Source organism: Notamacropus eugenii, chromosome 1, assembly GCF_028372415.1.
Source record: "Notamacropus eugenii isolate mMacEug1 chromosome 1, mMacEug1.pri_v2, whole genome shotgun sequence".
NCBI lineage: Eukaryota > Metazoa > Chordata > Mammalia > Diprotodontia > Macropodidae > Notamacropus > Notamacropus eugenii.
This window is the reverse complement of record NC_092872.1, coordinates 597444041-597463391: the sequence shown is the minus strand read 5'-3', so window position 1 is coordinate 597463391 and position 19351 is coordinate 597444041. Positions and strand designations below refer to the sequence as shown.

At 40.2% G+C, this 19351-nt stretch overlaps 1 long non-coding RNA gene across 2 annotated transcripts in view; it reads right to left on the bottom strand.

Annotated features, from left to right (window-relative positions):
• Positions 1 to 18694, bottom strand: part of LOC140527869 (uncharacterized) — a 68011-nt gene extending 49317 nt beyond the window's left edge. The window contains exons 1-2 of one of the 2 annotated variants that reach the window (XR_011974957.1): positions 18519 to 18694; positions 18113 to 18259 (exon numbers count right to left, since the gene is read on the bottom strand). This is a non-coding gene — a long non-coding RNA (uncharacterized lncRNA). The remainder of the gene's footprint in view (positions 1 to 18112; positions 18260 to 18518) is intronic. The other variant, XR_011974956.1, reaches the window with a different exon arrangement.
• Positions 18695 to 19351: the final 657 nt, after the last annotated feature.

The following is a 19351-nucleotide window of genomic DNA, read 5'->3' as shown; positions in this document are numbered from 1 at the left end:
AGTATATTACAGAGGGGATTCTTGTTCAAGTGGATAATAGACCACATGGCCCCTGACGAACCTTCCAAATCAGAAATTAGATATTTTAGTGAAACTGAGGCTTAATGGGTTTTGATAGCCCATCACTACTATTTTATACCTATGCCAGGCTTGTAACTTGTTTTCCAAATTCTTTATTATTATGCAGATCTAACCATTTCATCTCCCTACCCAATAAACTCCAGTGGCTTCCAGCTGCCACCAGGATCAAATACAAAATCCTGTATTTGGCATTCAAAGCTCCTTTTAACTTAGGTCTCTCCCCCAAACACCCACCTTTCCAAGTCTTCTTATATATGGCTCCCCATTACATACTCTTCAAACCTGTGACACCGGCCTGATTGTTGTTCTCTAAACAAGACATTCCATTTAACGATTACGGGCATTTTCTCTGGCTATCCCCCATACCCAAAATGTTCTTCCTCTTCATCTCTACCTCCTGGCTTCCTTCAAGTCTCACTTAAAATCCTTTCTTCTACAGGAAGCCTTTCACAACTCCTCTTAATTCTAGTTCCATCTCTCCCTTATTCTCTCTGTTATTTCCTATTTATCCTGCTTGGTTGTATATTTGTTTGCTTGTTGATGTAGCAGCAATGTCCCTGGCATACACAGGAAGGCCTGCTGTACAGGTTCTTAGATCTGCTTTATTAGAAGGAAAGCAACTTTTGAGGGATCAACAATCTACTTTAATCAAGCACATATGTCATTCACTCAGTTCAGGGGAAAAGTCAGCACCCTAAACTTCAGAGAAAATACAAACAGAAATTACAAGCAGAAATTACAAACAGAAAGACCAACAGATAAGGCTTTCGATTGTCTGACCATAGAGAATACATACATCATTACCAGAGAGAGAAGCACCAATATCTGGGTTTTCAAAGCTGGGATTCTCCTTAGCGACTACCCAAAGTCTCATCTGGAACACACACCTTCTTACAAAAAATAAGCCCCAAAGTAAAACTTCACCTCAGAGTATACATACATTTTTCAGAGCTGGAGGGCACAACCCTCCTGACTCAGTGCCTCATTAGAAATTTACAAGAGGTATTGAGGCCCATTAATGGGCAGGGAAGATCTTTAATTCTTCCCCCAACCACCATTAACCTTACATTAAGATTACAGTTGTCTCCCCCATAAGATTTTGAGCTCCTTGAGGTCAGGAACTGTGTTTTGCCTCTTTTTGTATCCCCAATGCTTAGTACAATACCTGCCACACAGTAGGTGTGTGATAAATACTAATTGACTATTATATGATCTTCACAAGGAATCATGGTGAATTGATGATAGCTAGAACTTTCTGCAAATTACCTTATATCACTAAGGAACTTATAAAGGGCCCCTCCTGAAAGGGCCATTAAGAATGAATAAGAGAAAGCCTACTACATAACTTGATATACTAAAATAGAGAGAAAATACGGAGGGGAGGGAAGAATACTAACAGAAGTAGAAAGGAAACATGAGTTTGGAAAACAGTTCTGCCACTAACCAGCTGTCTAACCTTGACCTGTGGAAGTTTATTACACCTTTGTTTCACTGAATCATAGCAGATGTCGGGATGATTGAAGTCATTACTTCAATGAAGTGATCCATCTATGCCAGGTTTGTAATTTATATTCTGAGTTCCTTCATTTATATAGTCATCAGTCTCCCTCTGCCAAAAGAAGAGCAATGTAGAACTTCTTTCTTGACTTGTGTAAAGGTAGGAGCAACTGAATCAATCAATCACCTTTCCCCAATTAGCCTTGATACCTTTCTCAGGTGAAAATATATCTCAATTAAATCAATTGACCAGAGATGTGAACTGTTTGAGAACAAAATCTAGGCATCTCCCACTCTCTATTTATAGTTCTTCAAAAGTCATTGGATATGACTTATACAGGAAGTGTGTTTGGGATGGTTGAAGAAACCGGCACACACTGAAGATTATCTACAAAGTACTGAGAGATTTCTCACCCAGGAGATCTGAGCATCTGTCAGTTGTAAAGGAGAGCCCTTCCAGCCAAACCCCATAGGAAAAAATGATTGGTAGGGGGAGGAAACAAGCAAGTCTCCTTCCTATTCTCTTCATAGGAGGAGGAACTTGTGATCTTTGAAGGGCCTGTAGGACTTTGAATTTCCCATCAGCATCTTAGCAATAACCCCAGAACACCTGATGGCAGGGTCTACTTGAGGAACTGAGAACAGACTGGATGCAATGAGGAAAGGTATATTCGAGGTTCTACCACAGAGTCCCAGAATAAAAACCACTCCATATCTAAAGGAAATATCTTGGGGACTCCAGCAAAAGGACTTCTATGAACTGTGAGTTATCTCCTTAATCACATGAGCTCAAAGCCTGAGCCCATTTTCCCTACACTCTGTATGTTCTTGGGGGAAAGTGTGTTATAGACTTCAGGACATGGAAAGATGTTTTGTACCAATTAATCTCGTTATACCACCCCAATAAATACTCCCAACTAAATGCTAGCTGAGTCTGGATGCCTAATAGATGTCAATTTATAATGGCAGGAGGGGAATACACTGTTTGGGGCTCTATTATTAGAAAACTACCCCTCAGCCACTCAAGGTTCTCTAAAGTCTTGAAAAGGAGATATAGCAGACATGCTCTAGGGAACTAGCTTGCCAGTATGAGGAGAGATTGGGATAGTAAGTCCAGAGCTGATGTTACATTTACATTAATGATAATTTCATCTTGTAAAAGTTGGAGGTATTAACAAGGGAAAATTGTTAGGATTCTCATCAACAAGGAGGTATTAATTTCTGGGTTGGAAATTATGGGAACCTTTGTGGAAAGCAGCATTTCCATTTTAAAGTTTGTTTTGTAGAGCAGAGGAAAGCTGACAATAGTCTCACATGCAAATTTTAGAGGGGTTACAGAAGGATATGAAGGATCCCAAAGGCTAAAATTCAAAAGTCAGCCTAGAAAGCTCTCAAGAATGAAATGCTAATGATGAAGAAAAGGAGGAGTCGTAGTAAAAGACCATTGTGGTTGCAGAGAATTCATCAATTAGACTACAGTCTAAGTAGGAAAATAGTAAGAGAGCAGCAAGTTGCCTTTGATGTCTTCAAAAATTTGAAGCGTTGTTAGGTAGGCAGTGAGGTCGTGCCAGAGTGCATAGATTGACCAGCCTGGAATCAGGAAAACTCATCTTCATGAGTTCAAATCTGGCCTCAGACACTTACTAGCTATGTGACCCTGGGCAAAAAACATAACCCTGATTGTCTCATGAGCTGGAGAAGTGTGAAGGTTGGAAGTTCAATTCCGTGTGGATGGTCTCGGGCGGGTAAAGGTGGGAGCTTCTAAATCTTAGAGTTCTTACGAGGCCCCCCAGGAAAACTGCAGGGAATCGAGAAGGTCAGACCGAGCTAGCTCGGCTAGCTCGGGTATTTCCACCTCTTCCCGGGAGATACGTGATGGGTGGAGCCTCCCTGCTCTTGAGGCTGTCCCGGATTGGACACACCTGTTGTCTCCTAACAGGCTCGATATTGATATGTAAACTACGCGACAGAGGGCTTAAGTAGGTCCAGGAAAGCCCGGAAAAAGCCTCTTGGGCGGAGGGCCACGTGTGAGCTTACTAGGCTCCCCATTTTCCTCTCTCTTCTCTCCCCTCCCCCTCTCTCCCCGCTTATACTTCTACTTCCAATCTCTTATTGTAAGATCTTTGCCTCCTTGGGAGATCCCTCTCTCTCTCCCTCCTAAGGAAGAATCCCCTGCACTTGTAACCGAGACCCTGAAATAAAGCTCAACCCTTGTTCGACTCTGGAACGTCCTTTCTCTCATATGCGCACCCGGCGTGGCCAGCCAAAGACCTCGCGAGGTGAGGTAAGAAAGACTTGGGTAGCCCTCAGGCCTCTAGGCCTGGCAGAGAAGGAAATGGCAAGCCATTCCATTATCTTTGCCAAGAAAATTCCAAATGGGGTCATGAAGAATCAAACAACTGAATAACAAAGTTCTCTTTCCATTATATGGCACAAAGGAAGACGTATAAGGCCCAGAGTAGGAAATTAAACCACAACTTCCACTATTTCACCCTAACTTTCTATCTTCTTTGGTAAAAAGAATAATAAGTAGTAATACTAGCTGGCACTGATATTATCCTCACAGCAACCTTCTGAGGCAGATATAATTGTTACCCCCATTTTACAGACGAGGAAACTAAGGTTGAGAGAAGTTAATCAGAGCTTCCTGACTCTTGTATTCTATCTACTTCAGCTGCTGAGCTACCTAATAGTGAAGAAGTCCTATCTATCTAGGCACCCTTACCTATTCATCAGCCTTACATGGAGGCCTTCAGCACTATATCGTCTAGCCAGAAGCAGATGTTTCTTGGTTTCAAGAATGCCTGCTTTCTGTTTGAAGAATGTGTCAGATGTGCAATTAATTAGACAAACACCTATGACTGACACACCCTGAGAAACATGCAACTTAGGTTGCCAGTTCTGTCTGCTTCCCCAGGTTTTCTCTGATGAATCAATACTCAAATATTCCCAAGAGGAAGAATGGAACTTTTCTTGAACATAATATGTTAAACATACAGTTATATTATGTATTCAGAATCTCTGCCACAATTGAGGAGACTAGCCACTAGCAGATAAACAGTGAATATCTGACAGTGATTCCAGTCCAAACTATTTGAGACTAGAATTTTCTAAATGACCAGCTCTCAGTATTGGCAAGTTTCCCAGATGCAATCTAAGCCAATTCAGGTCTAAACAAGAACCCCTCTCCACAATATACTTGATAAGGGGTCATCCAATCTTAACTTGAAGACCCTCAGTGAGAAGGAACTCTGCCTGACTGAGGGGAAGAGGAAGGGCCATTAATAATGCTTATCCCCATGAGATGCTGGCACAAGCAGGCACACTTAGGTATCTTCACCCATACTCAGCTCTCAGTTTGCCTTTTCCCCTGAGTTAGTTCATTCCCTTTTGGCAGGCTTTAATTGAGGGAAAGTTTTTCTTGTCATGGAGTATACCCTAACCCAATGCACTATATTTATATCTGGCCTACATTTGCCCCTTTGCAAGTTCCATTCATTATTTCAGTTTCTACCCTCTGGGCAAAGTCTAATCTCTCTCCCAGGGACAGCCGTTCCAAGTTTGAGTGGATGTTTTCTTAAGTATCATCTTGGGCAACTAAAGACATAGAAACTCAAAGATGAAAGAGACTGAAACCATCTTGTCCAATCCCTTCTTAAGTGTGAGTAAATTGAGGGCCAGCAAAGAAGAATTATTTTTCCAAGAGAGTAGAAGCAAACTGATGACAAAGTCCAGACATGAAGCCAAGCTTCCTGACTCCAAATGTAGTTTTCATTAGCATTTGACATCCCCAAACTGCCCTTTGAGAGTATGAGAGGGCTTAGAGAGAACCAAATCACAGACTTTCAGAGTTAGAAGGACTTTAGAGGCCATCCACGCCAATTCATACTTGAGCAAGAATCGTCTCTGCTACTGAGAAAATCAAATATTGGTTTTATATTTTGTATGTGATTCTATTCTGTAACTGGCTAAGCCGTATTTTAAAATTCAAAAATTCAGCTTTCCTCTCTGAGCTAAGTTGTCCCATCAGTCACTTTAATTCAAAGAATATACGATCTCTAAGCACCTCACTGCACAATCAAGGGTGCTCTGTAATCTCGCTAACAAACTTTGCAAGATGCAGGTGGGTGCCAGGAGTCTGTTATCTCTGCAACATGGACTACCTTCAAGAAAGTCTACTCTGTTACTGCTATCTGCTAACTAGCCATGCAGGTGTACAAAGCCAATGAGCTTTCCATAGTAACAGGATGGGAGAAATGATTGTTGCTAGTCCTGCATTCCAGACTTCCATCCAATGATATTGTCTTCCATCTGTGATGGTTCCTGTTCTTTGTTCTCTTGTATTTCCCAAAACTTATGTGAAGGCTAGAAAGCCCTACCTTTGGTCTTTTGGCTTGCTGAGGAGCCAAGAGATCCTTTTTATTGGTAATTACTAGCTTATCAATAAATTAAGCTGTGCCTCAGTTTACCTTAGTTTTAATTGCAATACAGCATAACCAGTGATGGAAGGCACCTTACCTCCAATAATAGAAAATCCCAGTTTGGGACTACTATAATCATTAGGAATTTTTCTTCACCTCAAGCTTAATTTTCTCTGTGACATCTACCTGTTACTTCTTTGTTCTATCTTCTGGGGCCAGTCAGAAGAAGTCTATTCCTTCTTCTGCCTGATGGCTCTTTAGACATTTGAAAATATCTATCATATCTCTGTCGCCATCTTTACTAGCCTCTCTTCCAAGTATTCTCATCTCCAGGCTGCCAATAAATCAAATCACCACTTTAGGCAAGACTGGATCAAAGCCATTCCAAAAGAACCCCATTGATCTTCCTGATTCAGTAGTCCTTGAAGTATGGTCTTTAGACCCACAATGACCCCTGAGACCCTTTCAGGGAGTCCACAAACTTAAAGCTATTTTCATAACAATACTAAGACATTATTTACCTATTAAAATACTCCTCCCTTTCTAGATACATATTTGTATGAGGCCAGATGTTTTTTAACATCCTTCAACCAAAACAACATATCGAATAGATTGAATGCAAAAGACACATATGAGGATCCAGTTGTCTTTTGTTAAGCTAGACACTAGAAAGATTGGCAAAAATAGATAAAATAAATCCATTCTCAACAAATTTTTGTTTTGAAAAACAGTTATTTTTCATAAGAATATTTACATTTACCCATAATGGGTTAATTGCAATTATTTTAATAAATTAATAAATTTTTCAAACTAAATTTTAGTTTTAATGTGATAGCTTCAATAGCTAAAACCCACATAAACAAAAGCTCTTTGGGGTCAATGGTTTTTTTAAGTGTAAAAGAGTCCTGAGACCAAAAAGTTTGAGAACCACTGTCCTAATATATCAGTCAAAAATTCAATAAACACTTATTATAAGCTTTGCAAAGATTTCTGTGTACCCAAGCCTCCCTACCACTTTCTAGCCATCTCCTCATTTTGCTGCCAGGTACTCCAACCATTATTTTGTCATCTCCCTAACCCTGCCCAACCCCACCCACCCACCCACCACGAAACTCACATGCTCGTTGAAACCTTGGACTCTATCCACAGGTATCTTGGCTATGAAAGGTGAATTTTACCTGAAACAAGGCTTTCACTCCACTTCCCATCAATTACCATACCATGGGCAAGGCATTTATATGTTGCCTTCTCTCACTGGGGTATAAACTCCTTGAGGGCAGGGACAATCTTATATTTGCATCCCCAGAGTTTAACACAGTCCCTGGCACTTAGTAAGTGCTTACTAAATGCCTTATTTATCTAACCTAGATCCCTCATGCTGGTTGATTTATTTTCAATGGTCATGGGCAATAGGAAAGTAGCCAGAAACAGGAACATCCATCCAGTCCTACTATATTTCTTCTTCCCTACTTCCCAAGAAGTATATATACATGGTTGAATTTTAGAAAATCAAGAAAATGGTGAGGGCAAATCCAACTTGATAGTGCCTACAGCTCTGGTGCCACCTATGAAAGAATCCACAAGCATGTGGAATCAAGAGACTTGACTTCCAAGGATAATGGGATGGGCACTTTCCAAGAGCCACTTCAGGAATGCTGATTTACTAGATGAAAATTTTCTTTTACCTCCTCATGGCATTCTTGAAGGCAGAGCTTTTGGAATGAGGTGTCAAATTGAGGTCCTGACCCCTGGGGTGGGGCCCAGGCTTCCAAGCAGCCTTTGAACATAAAGAGGTGTTAAACTATAGTCTCCTGGCCAAGCCCAACTCAGGAAATTAGTTTTTGTCTACTGGGATTCCATGCACCTTTTCAGTTTCCTCCCCTCCATCTCATGGTGTAGAAGAGTGAAGGCTTCTTTCCAGCAGCGTAGTACCTGTACCCCACATAAGTGATTCCTTATGGATCACAGTTGCCATAAGGTGCTACATTGACTCCAAGGGACTTTTTCAAGTGAGAAGATGAGAGGTAAAGACATGGACTTAATGCTGGTGGTTACAGTGACAACTAGAGCAGATGAACCTACAAGCTGTTTGGCAGACAGTTCATTTGGACAACTCTTCCTGGTCTCGAGCAAAATCTGGTGCAAAGGTAGACAAGATTATCTGAACTCAGTTTAGACACAAAAACGAAGGCTTACAAATACAGCCCAAACAGGCTTAGTTCAACTTAATTTAAGAGGTGTTTTTGTAAGAAATGCAGGCCTCTCTTTGGTAATATGATTACCAGAGGTGTGGTACTAAATGTTTCACAACTAGCTCCCCAGAAGAAAAAAAAATAATCATACATACTTTTCAGTTTAATATAAATAACATTTTCCCTCTCATTTTCTTTATTCTAGATAATCAGCAGAATAATAAATCAAGCTCTAATTTGTATTGTTTAATGATTTCTAAGATGTATATTCTCACATTGAAAATTTAATAATTGCAGAACCACAGACTCAAACTGATTCCAGCATGCCCCAATACTAATTTGCACCATTTTGAATTTGCTCTTTTGTGCAGCAGCATTAGAGAGTGGCTGGAATCCTAGACTTTGAGTCAGGAAGACCAGGATACAAATTCCATTTTTGACAATTATTCTTTGTAAACCTAGGCATCTCCAGGTCTCCAACTATTCTTTAAGGTTGTATTAAATGAATTGCCATCTGCCATAGTGGAGGGAGTTTTCAAGCCTAAGAAATAACAGGTCTTTGACATATTGACAGGTTCTTCTGTGTATGTTCCTGTATGCCTGTGATTGGTTGTACATTCATGTGAAAGAATGTATTGGGTGAGATTTTAGCAGCAAAAAAAATAACCATAAGATTTAGAGCTAAAAAAGAACTTAGAAGTCATCTAGTTCAATGTCTTCATTTTACAGGTGAAGAAAAGTGAGGTCCTGAGAGATGGAGGCAATTTCAAATGGTATTTAGCTTTTCAATAAGGACCATATTCTCAGTTTTAAAACTTGTCACTTCATTAAGTGAACAATCACTCCGTGAGTCATCTCATGAATAGCACTCAGCTGGAGCATGGATTAACTTTAGGTCAGCATTTACCAAAAAAAAAAAAAAAGTATCCTATGGAACTGATCAGGAGTTCTTTAAGTATTGCTGTCACTAACATATTCCCTTTACAATATAAAATATTAGATTATGTATGTGTGGAGAAATAGCACTGAATTTGAAGTCACAGGCTCTGGATTCAAATCCTATGCCCCATGTTGCCTCAGACTAATGCCAGGGAACCAGTGATGGAGTCTAACTTCTACCACTGTGAGCTGGCTTCCCACTACCGGGGTTGCTGCCGAGTGGAGGGAGTTTGTGTTCCAAGTTGAAACTCATAGTGAGTTTATGTAGGAGAAAATATTATTAATGATGGATCAGTTCCGTAGAATAAGAATTCAGTTACAGTCTAGGCTAAATGGACCATTATGAGTTGGCCTAGGAACCTAATATATTTTTTTACATCTATGGGAAAATGCTTTCCACAGCTCCAATCAACTGATGTTCAAAGGAATATTTTGAACACCATCCATATGCAAATTTGAGACAGATTCTACAGACCTGAATACTATAAATTCAGAGATTGGGTGGCCATATATCAAGGATCCCACAAAGAGGAAGTTAGACTGCATGACCTCTAAGGTTCCTTCTAAGAGCTTATGACTTCATTGGACTTCAAGATTATGATAAGTTCAACCTTGGGAGTGTAGGAAGTCAAGCATCATTTCACTTACTATTTTTGGCTGCTTCTGATGCTGTCAGTCCTGCCTGTCTGGTTCAAACCAGAATTCCTAAATTCACATTCAACAGTTTTCCCTGTGTGGGAGCAGAATATTTGAATTCTGCCAGACATCTCTGTGTTATTATTTTCCAAGGTATATTACCACAACACTCATTGACCAAAAACTGCCATTTTATTGGGCAAAGAAATGTGTGCCACTTCTTTTCACACATGATCTCAAAACTCTTGACCTCTGAAGCTCAACATGGTGACATAATTGTCATTGAAGTATTTACCAACCAGGAAACACAGAGGAAGTTTTCAGGGATATTGTTGTTTCTGAGACAAACCAGGGATGATCTGTGAGCAGCACTTTCCCTTTGAAGTTTACCTTCAATCCCTACTCCGATGTATCTTATATGTATCTATTTGTATTTGTATTATCTCCTCAGTTAGAGTATAAGCTTCTTGAGGGTAAGAACTGTTTTTGCTTTTTCTTTGTATCCCCAGAGCTTAGCACAGGGTAAGGCACATAATAAGCAATTAACAAATGCTTGTTGATTTTTTGATAAAAATTTTATATAAGATATAGAGCTCAGTTTAAATGGTACTAAAGGAACAGTCCATTAGGCATTAAATATTATATTGGGAAAGACAAAAATGTATAACAGAAAGCAGGGCACAAAACAGCTCAAATTTGGAAGCAATGCATCCTGTTGTAAGATGATTTTCATAAACCTCCAGGGTAGATGCCAGGATCCACAATAGGAGGCAAGCAAATTCAAAGTTACAGAACATTAAGATGACTCACACTGAGAAACATCATGATAATGATGCCATACATTTTTATGGTGCTTTGGACATTCTTCAAAGCACTCTCCAATCTATTTCCTGCGTTGCCTATAATAAGTCCTTAGTAAATGCCCTTTGGATTGAATTTGAACATTCATCTTTATAACACCCCTAAGAGATAGATACAGCTAATGTTGTCCCCATTTTATAGGAGAAAAAAACTGAGCTATAGAAAAGCAAAGTAATTTTCCCCAAACCACGCAATAAATTAACGGTAGAGTTGGAACTATAGTCCATATCTGTGTTTTCCACTAGACCAGGTGAGCCAGTGGCATAGCAATTCATCAAAAAGGGAACTAGAATAAGCAGAGAAGATAGGGGATGACTGCTCATCTAGCAACTTGGCAAGAGAATTAGAGCAGCCCATTTTCTTTTGGTATTCTTGGGGGTGAAAAGCAAGCCGGAAATGGTCAAGTCAAATCATTAAGTACTTATTAGCATTTGCTATGTGCCAGGTACTGTGCTAAGTGCTAGCAATACAGATACTAACAAAAAAGAAAGAGAGTCCCTCCCTTAAGAGGCTTATATCCTAATGGGCAAAGGTCCATAAATGGAAGTAGAAGAGTGGGGGCAGGGGAGCAGAAGGAGAAGGTACCTGAGTGGTGGCATGGTAGAGAAAGTCTGGAGCACCAGGAGTGGAACCCAGAGAGGAATGAAGGAGTAAATAGGGCTGACCACGATTCTTTCCTTAAAATGTTAAGTTCTGGGAGGGAACTTACCTCAAAGATCCCTTCCAGCTATGGATTTCCCAACAATCTTTCCTCCATTCCACTATTGACTGTTTAAAAGTTACCATTTGCCAATAGTGTTTTTAGTGAAACAAGTGGCTTAGGCTTAGATTATTGGCTGGTGAATGCATGCCATGTGACATTTGGAGGAGGAAGAAGCAGGTCAAAAACTTTTGAAACTTGAGTGGAATGAGTAACTCAGAAGCTGATGAATGTTCAGAGAATGAGATATAATCTACAAATGACAGTTACCTGGAATAATACTGTACCCATGGTAGAGGACAAACCCAGTGGAGTTTGCTCTGGAGCAAGTGGAATAAGACATTACTAACCAAACCCTGTAATCAGACTCATTCATACTAAATTGTTCAAAAATGGGGGTCAGAAGAATTGTTGTTCCCACAAGGACAGTCTTCCTTGATTCTACAATAGTAACTCAGAGATAATCTCGAAACTCTCTCAGGTAAACTATGAGACAATGTGTGCCTCTCATGCCACAGCTAGCTCTTTCCTCTAAGTGAAAAGAGCATGACTTGTTTTCTTTTCTGATTAACATTGTGCTTTCACAACCACAGCAGGACTAAACTATGCAGCCAGGTTGGGTATCCATTTCTTTCTTTGGACAGGTTGTTTTCCTAGCAGCAGAACCAACAGGACATTCCAAACCTCTGGAGCATCTCAGCACTGACTCAGTTCACTTAACAAGGAAGAAATGGTGTCTTTGGGTGTTCTTATGAACCTTCTCAAAGGTGGAGAGCTGCTAGGGTATAGAGGATAACAACAGTTAGGGCACTAAACTATTGTGATTCCCCAGGGTCCAACTGTCTGTTTTCTCCTTAATTTCTAATGTTGGTTCCATTTTAGGAGCCATGAAAAGGACAGGACACTGAGTGGGAGATCTAATCTCTGCATTTGCAGGGAAGAACTTTTGTATCTGGCTGTTCCGGACAGATGGCATGGTGTAGCTGGTCTCAAAACCAGGAGGATCTGGGATCAAGTTCTCCCTCTGACTGGCTAGAGATCTGGGACAAATCATTTAACTCTAAGCAATTTTCTAGGGGTCTAAATCTTAGAGAGAAATTTTCTTTACCAATGAAATCCCAAGTCCAATTCTCTATCCTTGGTACTTATTTCTCTTTCTTTTGATCAAATAAGAGCCTATGGATCATTTCCTTACCTCAGTTTCCATTAATACCTGGAGGTGGGAAGGGAAAATGGAAAAGTTATAGATAATCCTAGAATCATGAAAAAGTTTCTTAGTCAAGAACCAATAAATTTTCTTCTCCATGATCAAAGTCTTATTTCTCAGAATCCTGATATATTGGGGGTAACCAACAACTCCCCCTCTTACCACTACCCCCACTACGACACTTTCTAGAGCACACTCCATTGGAACATATAGGGAACTGAACTCAACTCCCTTGGCTGCTTCTGGGAATGCATTGAAGGACTGTGAGCTTTGGGGTGACAAAGAAATCTCCTATTGGTCCCCTAGGTTATCCTTACTGCATTTATGGAGTCTGATAGAGCAATAGGAAATTGTTTCATTTCCCACCTGACTTCTGTTCTGGACTTCTCCATCCTGTTCTCAGTGCTGTACTTCCCACCCCCCATTGCCTCCCTTTTCAGTTTTTCCTGTGTGTTGTCTTCCCCCATCAGCTAAGCTCCTTGAAGAGGAGGACCTTCTTTACTGATTACTCTATTCCCAGAGCCTGGCACTTGATAATTCTCTGTCTGCCTATCTTCTGTAAATGCAAAGACAAAAATGAAAGAGTTCCTGCCCTCAAAGGAATTAAATTCTAGCAGGGGAAGCAAAATAGGATCATGGATTTGGTACTACAAAGTGCTAGTCATCTAATCCACCCCACCTCCTTTTACAGATGAAGAACTAAAGCCCAGAGAAGTTAAGAAACTTGCCCATGGTCACACAGGTAATAAACAGAGTAGCTGGGATATAAAGCTAGACCCTCTCATTCCATACTTTTCACCACAACATGCTTACACATATAAGGTAGACCAGAAAGAAGGTGGGTAAGTTAGAATGAGCATCAAGTAAGAGGTATCACTTCAACTGAGCTTTCAAGGGATCTAGGAATTATAAGGAGGAAGGAAAAGAGGGCAGAGGTGAGAAGGAAGCACTCTAGGCATGTAGAAGAGTCAGTGAAAAGACCTGACTAGAAGAGATGGAATGTTGTGTGTATGGAGAATAAACAGGCTAATTCATCCAGAAAGCAGAGGACATGAGAAATAGTAAGATATAATTATCCTAGGAAGATAGATAGACTGGAACCAGATTTCAAAAGACTGAATGTCAAGTAGAAGAGTTTGGATTTTCTCCTAGAGGCAATAGGATTGATTTTTTTGAGCAGGAAATTGACATGATGAGACTTTTGTTTTAGAAACATCACTTTGATAGCTATGTAGAGGGTAGACTGGAAAGAAGAGAGTCTTGAGGAAGGGAGACCTTTTAAGTAAGCTATTGCAATAGTCCATATGAGAGATGAGGAGGACCTTCATTAGAATGGTTGTATGAATCAAGAGAAAAGGATGAATGTGAGAGATGCTGTGGAAAGAGAATTGACAAAACTTGGCAATTAATTGGGAGGTGAAGGATAATTTAAATTTATAGATGACTCCAAGGCTGCAAACCTGGGTTACCAGAAGGAGGATAGTGCCCTCTAAGTAGGGGCATACTAAAGCAGCTTTCAAGAGACAACTGTTAAATTAAGCATTCACACCTCAGAAATCAACAAGTGCTACAAACCAAGGCCTAATTTATTGTTGACTTTTGTTCTCTATCTTTGATTGGATTTGTTCTATGAAGTTTGGATTCAATCAAAGGGCCACACTTGAGGACCTAGAGGGCCATATGTTGCCTCAAGGCCACTGGTTGGTTCCCCATCCCTTCTAGACTTAAGAAAGTGAAGATAAAATGTTAATAGTTCAAGTTAAACTTAAAAGTGTGTTTTTTGGAGATACAATCATTAAATGTTTATTAGCACACCTACCCCTTCCATTTTATAGATGAGGAAGCCAAGGCCTAGAAAAGGAAAGAGATTTCCTAGCTATTCATAAGTAATGAAAACCAGATCTCCTGACTCAGTCCAATGTTCTTTGCCTTACACCATGCTGTCACAGTATTCAGGAATTCAGTAAATGCTTGTTCATTGATTAATGAACCTACATAACTTGGCTTTTTGTATTTATTTACATTTCTCTCTGGGGTTACCTGCCAGGAATATTTTCTGGACAGATAGATGTGTGATAATGCTGGGTGCTAAGTGACTGAAAGAGACTATATGAGCAAAGGTAACACATAACAGTAAGAACTCTGACTATGCAGTCAGACCTGAATTCAGATTCACCTTTGCCATTACCTATGTGGTGTTACACCTACTAACACTGAGATACAACCGAGTATAAATTAGTTCTCTACTGCTTATGATAATTTTGGCCTGACTATTAACACCAAGAAAATGGAGGTACTCTGCCTACCAGCTGTAGCACCCATGCAATATTCACGGTGCCCATAGCAGTCATGAATATGACAGCACAGTTCTGAATCATGAAATACAACAGACTCTCCACATGGAAGACAGAACCAAAACGTGTATTCAGACACCAGAAAGCCAAATCCATCATAGTAACAAAAATCTATATATAATAACAATGCAGGGGGCAACACCATCCCTAACCTTCCCTCTGTTAGGCTTCTCACAAACCAACTCCCTTAAGCACAATCACAAACAAACTTTCTCATTCATGCTAGCCAGCTGCCTGCTTTTTTCTCTCTCTCTCAGTTCTGACTGCTCTGACCAATTTCCTCTCAGCTCTGTTCTCGCCCTACCTCTTCCTGTTCTATCCTTCCTGCTCTACCCCTTCCTGTTTCATGTAACTTAGACTCATGTGATTCAGGCTTCAATGTGATGTAAATAGGTCACATGGGCCTATTAATGGATAGGAAAGATCTTCCCATTAAGAAGTAAAATTAGATTAACAATAAGCAAAAATGCATTATCATTACATCAGCACTGCACCATCCATATGTGGAACTATCAGTTACAGCAAATGGAGAAATTTTGAATGCTGTGGATAAGTTCATTTACCTTGGCAGTCAGTATATTTTCCAGGGATGTACACAGAGATGATGAAGTTGACACACACATTTCTAGGGCTAGCTTAGTGTTTGGAAGTCTCCAAAGGAAAGTGTGAGATAGAAGAAGTATTAGGCTGACTACCAAACTGAAGATCTACAGAGTTGTGCTGACCTCATTGTTATATGCCTATGAAACCTGGACAGCATACCAGTGCCATGCCAAGAAACTGAATCGCTTCCATTTGAATTGTTTTAGGAAGGTACTGAAGATCATCTGGTAAGATAAAGTTTCAGACACTGAGGTCCTTTCTCAAGCTGAACTGCCAAACATTCAAACTCTACCACAGAGAATACAACTTTGATGGGCTGGCCATTGTTAACATTTGTTTGTCTAAAAGACTATTTTATAGAGAACTCACCCAAAGCAAGCACTCGCACAGAGGTCAGAAAAAAGTGATATAAGGACACTCTCAAAGTCTCTCTGAAGAACTTTGAAATCAATTGTGAGAAATGGGAAACAGTGGCACAGAACCACCCAGCATAGTATGACTGCATCAAGGAAGGCATTGTGCTCTATGAGCAAAGCAGAATTGCAATAGCTCAAAAGCAAGATGAGATGTGCAGATTTAGAGCTATCTCAACTCCAAATGTTCATGTGGAGTTCTTTGTGTCCAATTTGTGGTAGAGCGTTTGGAGCTCATATTGATCGGATCAGTCACAATCAGACACACTGTACCTTGACCCCAACAGCGTAATCAATTTGGTCTTCTTCCAGCACAATGGATGAAAACTGATTTTGGATAAATCACTTAATCTTTCTGTGCCTTAGTTTCCTCATTTGTAAAATGAGGGACTTAGACCAGATAGTCTCTGAGATCCTTTTCAGCTCTGGATCTTTGATTCCATGAAAGCTTGTTCGAAAGTTATGCAAGTATTCTAATGACTAGATCATCTGATACTTATGATACTTTCCAGCTCTAAGATTCTATGCTCCTAAGCCTCCAATTCTTATTCTAAAACAGTTTAAACCTTCCAGTTTATACCACACCCACTACTTCATCTTTGCAGATTGGAACCAAACGAAATCAAAATTAAAACCAAAATCCCAGCTATTGGGACAAGTTCAACATTGACCAGAAGATGGCACTCTTTCCTTAAGTCTGCACAGCTGCTCTCCAATTTCTGACTGCTTTCTGAAATACAGGATTCTCCTGACTGAGGCTATTTCCTGAAAAGAATTCTTCCATAAAGAGCCCATTGATAAAGGAGAGAGAAGAAAGACCATTTGGGAGAAAAGGAAATCAGAAAAAAAAAATCCATTAGCTGACCATCTCCAGATCACAAAACCCTGTGCCCGGTAGCCCAGGTTGGAAGACTATTTTCTGTTTGCAGTCTGGGGGTAGAATTAGAATTTCTCTGAGTCCCTATGATGTTTGAATCTATCCAGTTCCATGTGTACATATCCCTGAAAGAGGAATACGGATGTCAATAAACAAGCTACATAAGCCTCATTCTGTCAGCACATTTTGTTGAGAAAACAAGACAGCTTTAGTACTCAACAAGGTAGGAAAGCTACATGACTTAAAATCTATGTGAGGATACATAAGAAATTATTTGTAGCAGGATCTACTTTTACACACATCAACAAAGGAAGACATTCACCATTTTCTGCCTTCATAGGGCCCCAAAGTACAACACTTTCCTGTTCTCCTGGTAAGGAAAAAAGCAGCAGCTGACACTGCTCTTTATCAGCTCCTCTTTCTCAATATTTACCAACCAATAAATCTTTTTTCCCCCCAAGACAACAGACATTCGAATCTCGTTCATTTGGAGGCTTGTTACCCAAATAATATTAAATGAACTGGTTCATTATACATTGAAAAGTAACAAGATGCCATTTTCTTAATAGGTCAATATTTAGGAAGAGAGAGTGGACTGTTTCTACACCAGGGATAGGACAGCTGCCCCTGTTCTTCTAGACTTTATATCTCAGTCTAAGAACTTGCCTGCCAGGCTACTGGGGGAAAAAAACTATTAATCTCATAGTGGAGTAGACAGCCCTGAACTAAGAGTCTGGAAAATCTGGGTTCGAATCTTACCTCAGACACTTATTACCTGTGCCTCACTTCCTTCCTCTGTAAAATGAATGGGGATCAATTGGATAGCCTCCAAAGTCCCTTCCAGCTAAAAATATAGGATCATCTGTAATCCTGTTCTCTGGCCTTTGGTTCACATTCAGAAAAATGTAGGGAGCCTTCCTCATTTTGTTCAAAAGACTGGATTTAGTTTCTGCCCTATAGCATCTTCTAAGAGAGTTAGGCACTGAGAGAGACAAGACTGGCAGTGCAAAGATCATGAAATGTTTTCAGCTCAGTTGATGGGAAAGGAAATGAGAAGAAATGAAATCCAAATGGGACATATAAAAGTTATCACCTATTTCCCAGTAAGGAAAAGGTCAACATTTTTATAAAATTCCCAATTCTGCCTCTCTTTTTTTCACACCAATCCAATATGACAGGACAAACTAAGGTAGTGTACGTGTGAGTGGAAAGAAGAAAATGGCTGAGAGAGACACTGTTGCAAGCAGAATTGACAAGGCTTGGCGATTGATTGGATATGGAGACCTAGATGAAGAAAAATGAAGAATCACAGGTGATTCCTATGTACTTACTGTTCTCAGAACTCTGAACTAGATGTTAGAGAGGGACAACGTTTAGTTATGGCACAGTCTCTGCCCTCAAGGAACTTGCAATCCAGTGTCGTCTAACTCTTCTTCCTTCTAGTCTTTCTTCTTTCATCAAAAGCATGTATAGAGGACCTAAAATCAATGCGGGGAACATTGGCAATGAGAAGGAATACCTTGGCCATCACGGGATCAAACATTGTATTGGTTTCTGAGCGATACTGAAGAGTCTCTGTTCATAGAGCTCTTCAGGAAGTGAATAGAAAAGTAATAGTCCTGAATAGCTGAGGTCCTATAGTCATCAATAGATGACCTTTGCTCCTGTTTTTCTGTAGCTTGATCTGAATTGTGCTCCAAGTGAGAGGGCAAGACACAAGGTAAGACAGTTAGTTACCTTTACCTGTTCCTTCCTTTCTTTCCTCATGTAGCCAGCTCCTAGATCCTAAATCCTATTTTAGAACCAAAGAATCATAGAATTTTCGAGTTGTAAGAGGCATGAGTTGTTATCCAGTTCAATTCATTATAGAAGAGTATCCCCACTATAATGAACTCAAATGGTCATCCAAACTGTTCTCATAGACCTCCAAGGAGGGAAAATACACCACTGAGTTCTTAGGTTCAGAACTGAAGCCAACATTCCCCTAGAAGAATGCTATATTGTGAGGACATTGGCCACATGTCTGGGACCACCAAAGTTTAGAGACCCCACTTTTTCTGAATGGGTGGTTAGAAATAGGGCACAATAACCTCCCAAAATACCATCCTCTTCCATGCTACCAGATACCCATACCCAGAAATATTATCACTTATATGCACAATATGTCAGACTTATACTCTGCTGGTTCCCCGACAAACCTTTTGAAGAAGACAGAGTTAATCTCAGAGATTCCCTTTCCCTTTCTGACACCTTTCCACTCCTAAACAGTGCTCCCTCACTTCCCTTCAGGCAACTCAAAACCATCAAACTTTCTCCTTTCTTCCCTCCTAATAAGATTGGGAAGGGTACTGACTTTGGCATCAAAAGATAGGAGACTAAGTCCTGGCTCTGTTATTTACCAGCCTCCTGACCTGTCAAGTCATTTCCCTTATGTTAGCCTTTGTTTCCCCCTCTTTAGAATGAGAGCATGAGATTCCACATTAGATTCCACATTAGATCTCCTTAGAGATCGAAGGTGCCTGCCCTCTGGCTCTAAGACTTCTAACAATAGGAAATATGTTGTCAGAAAG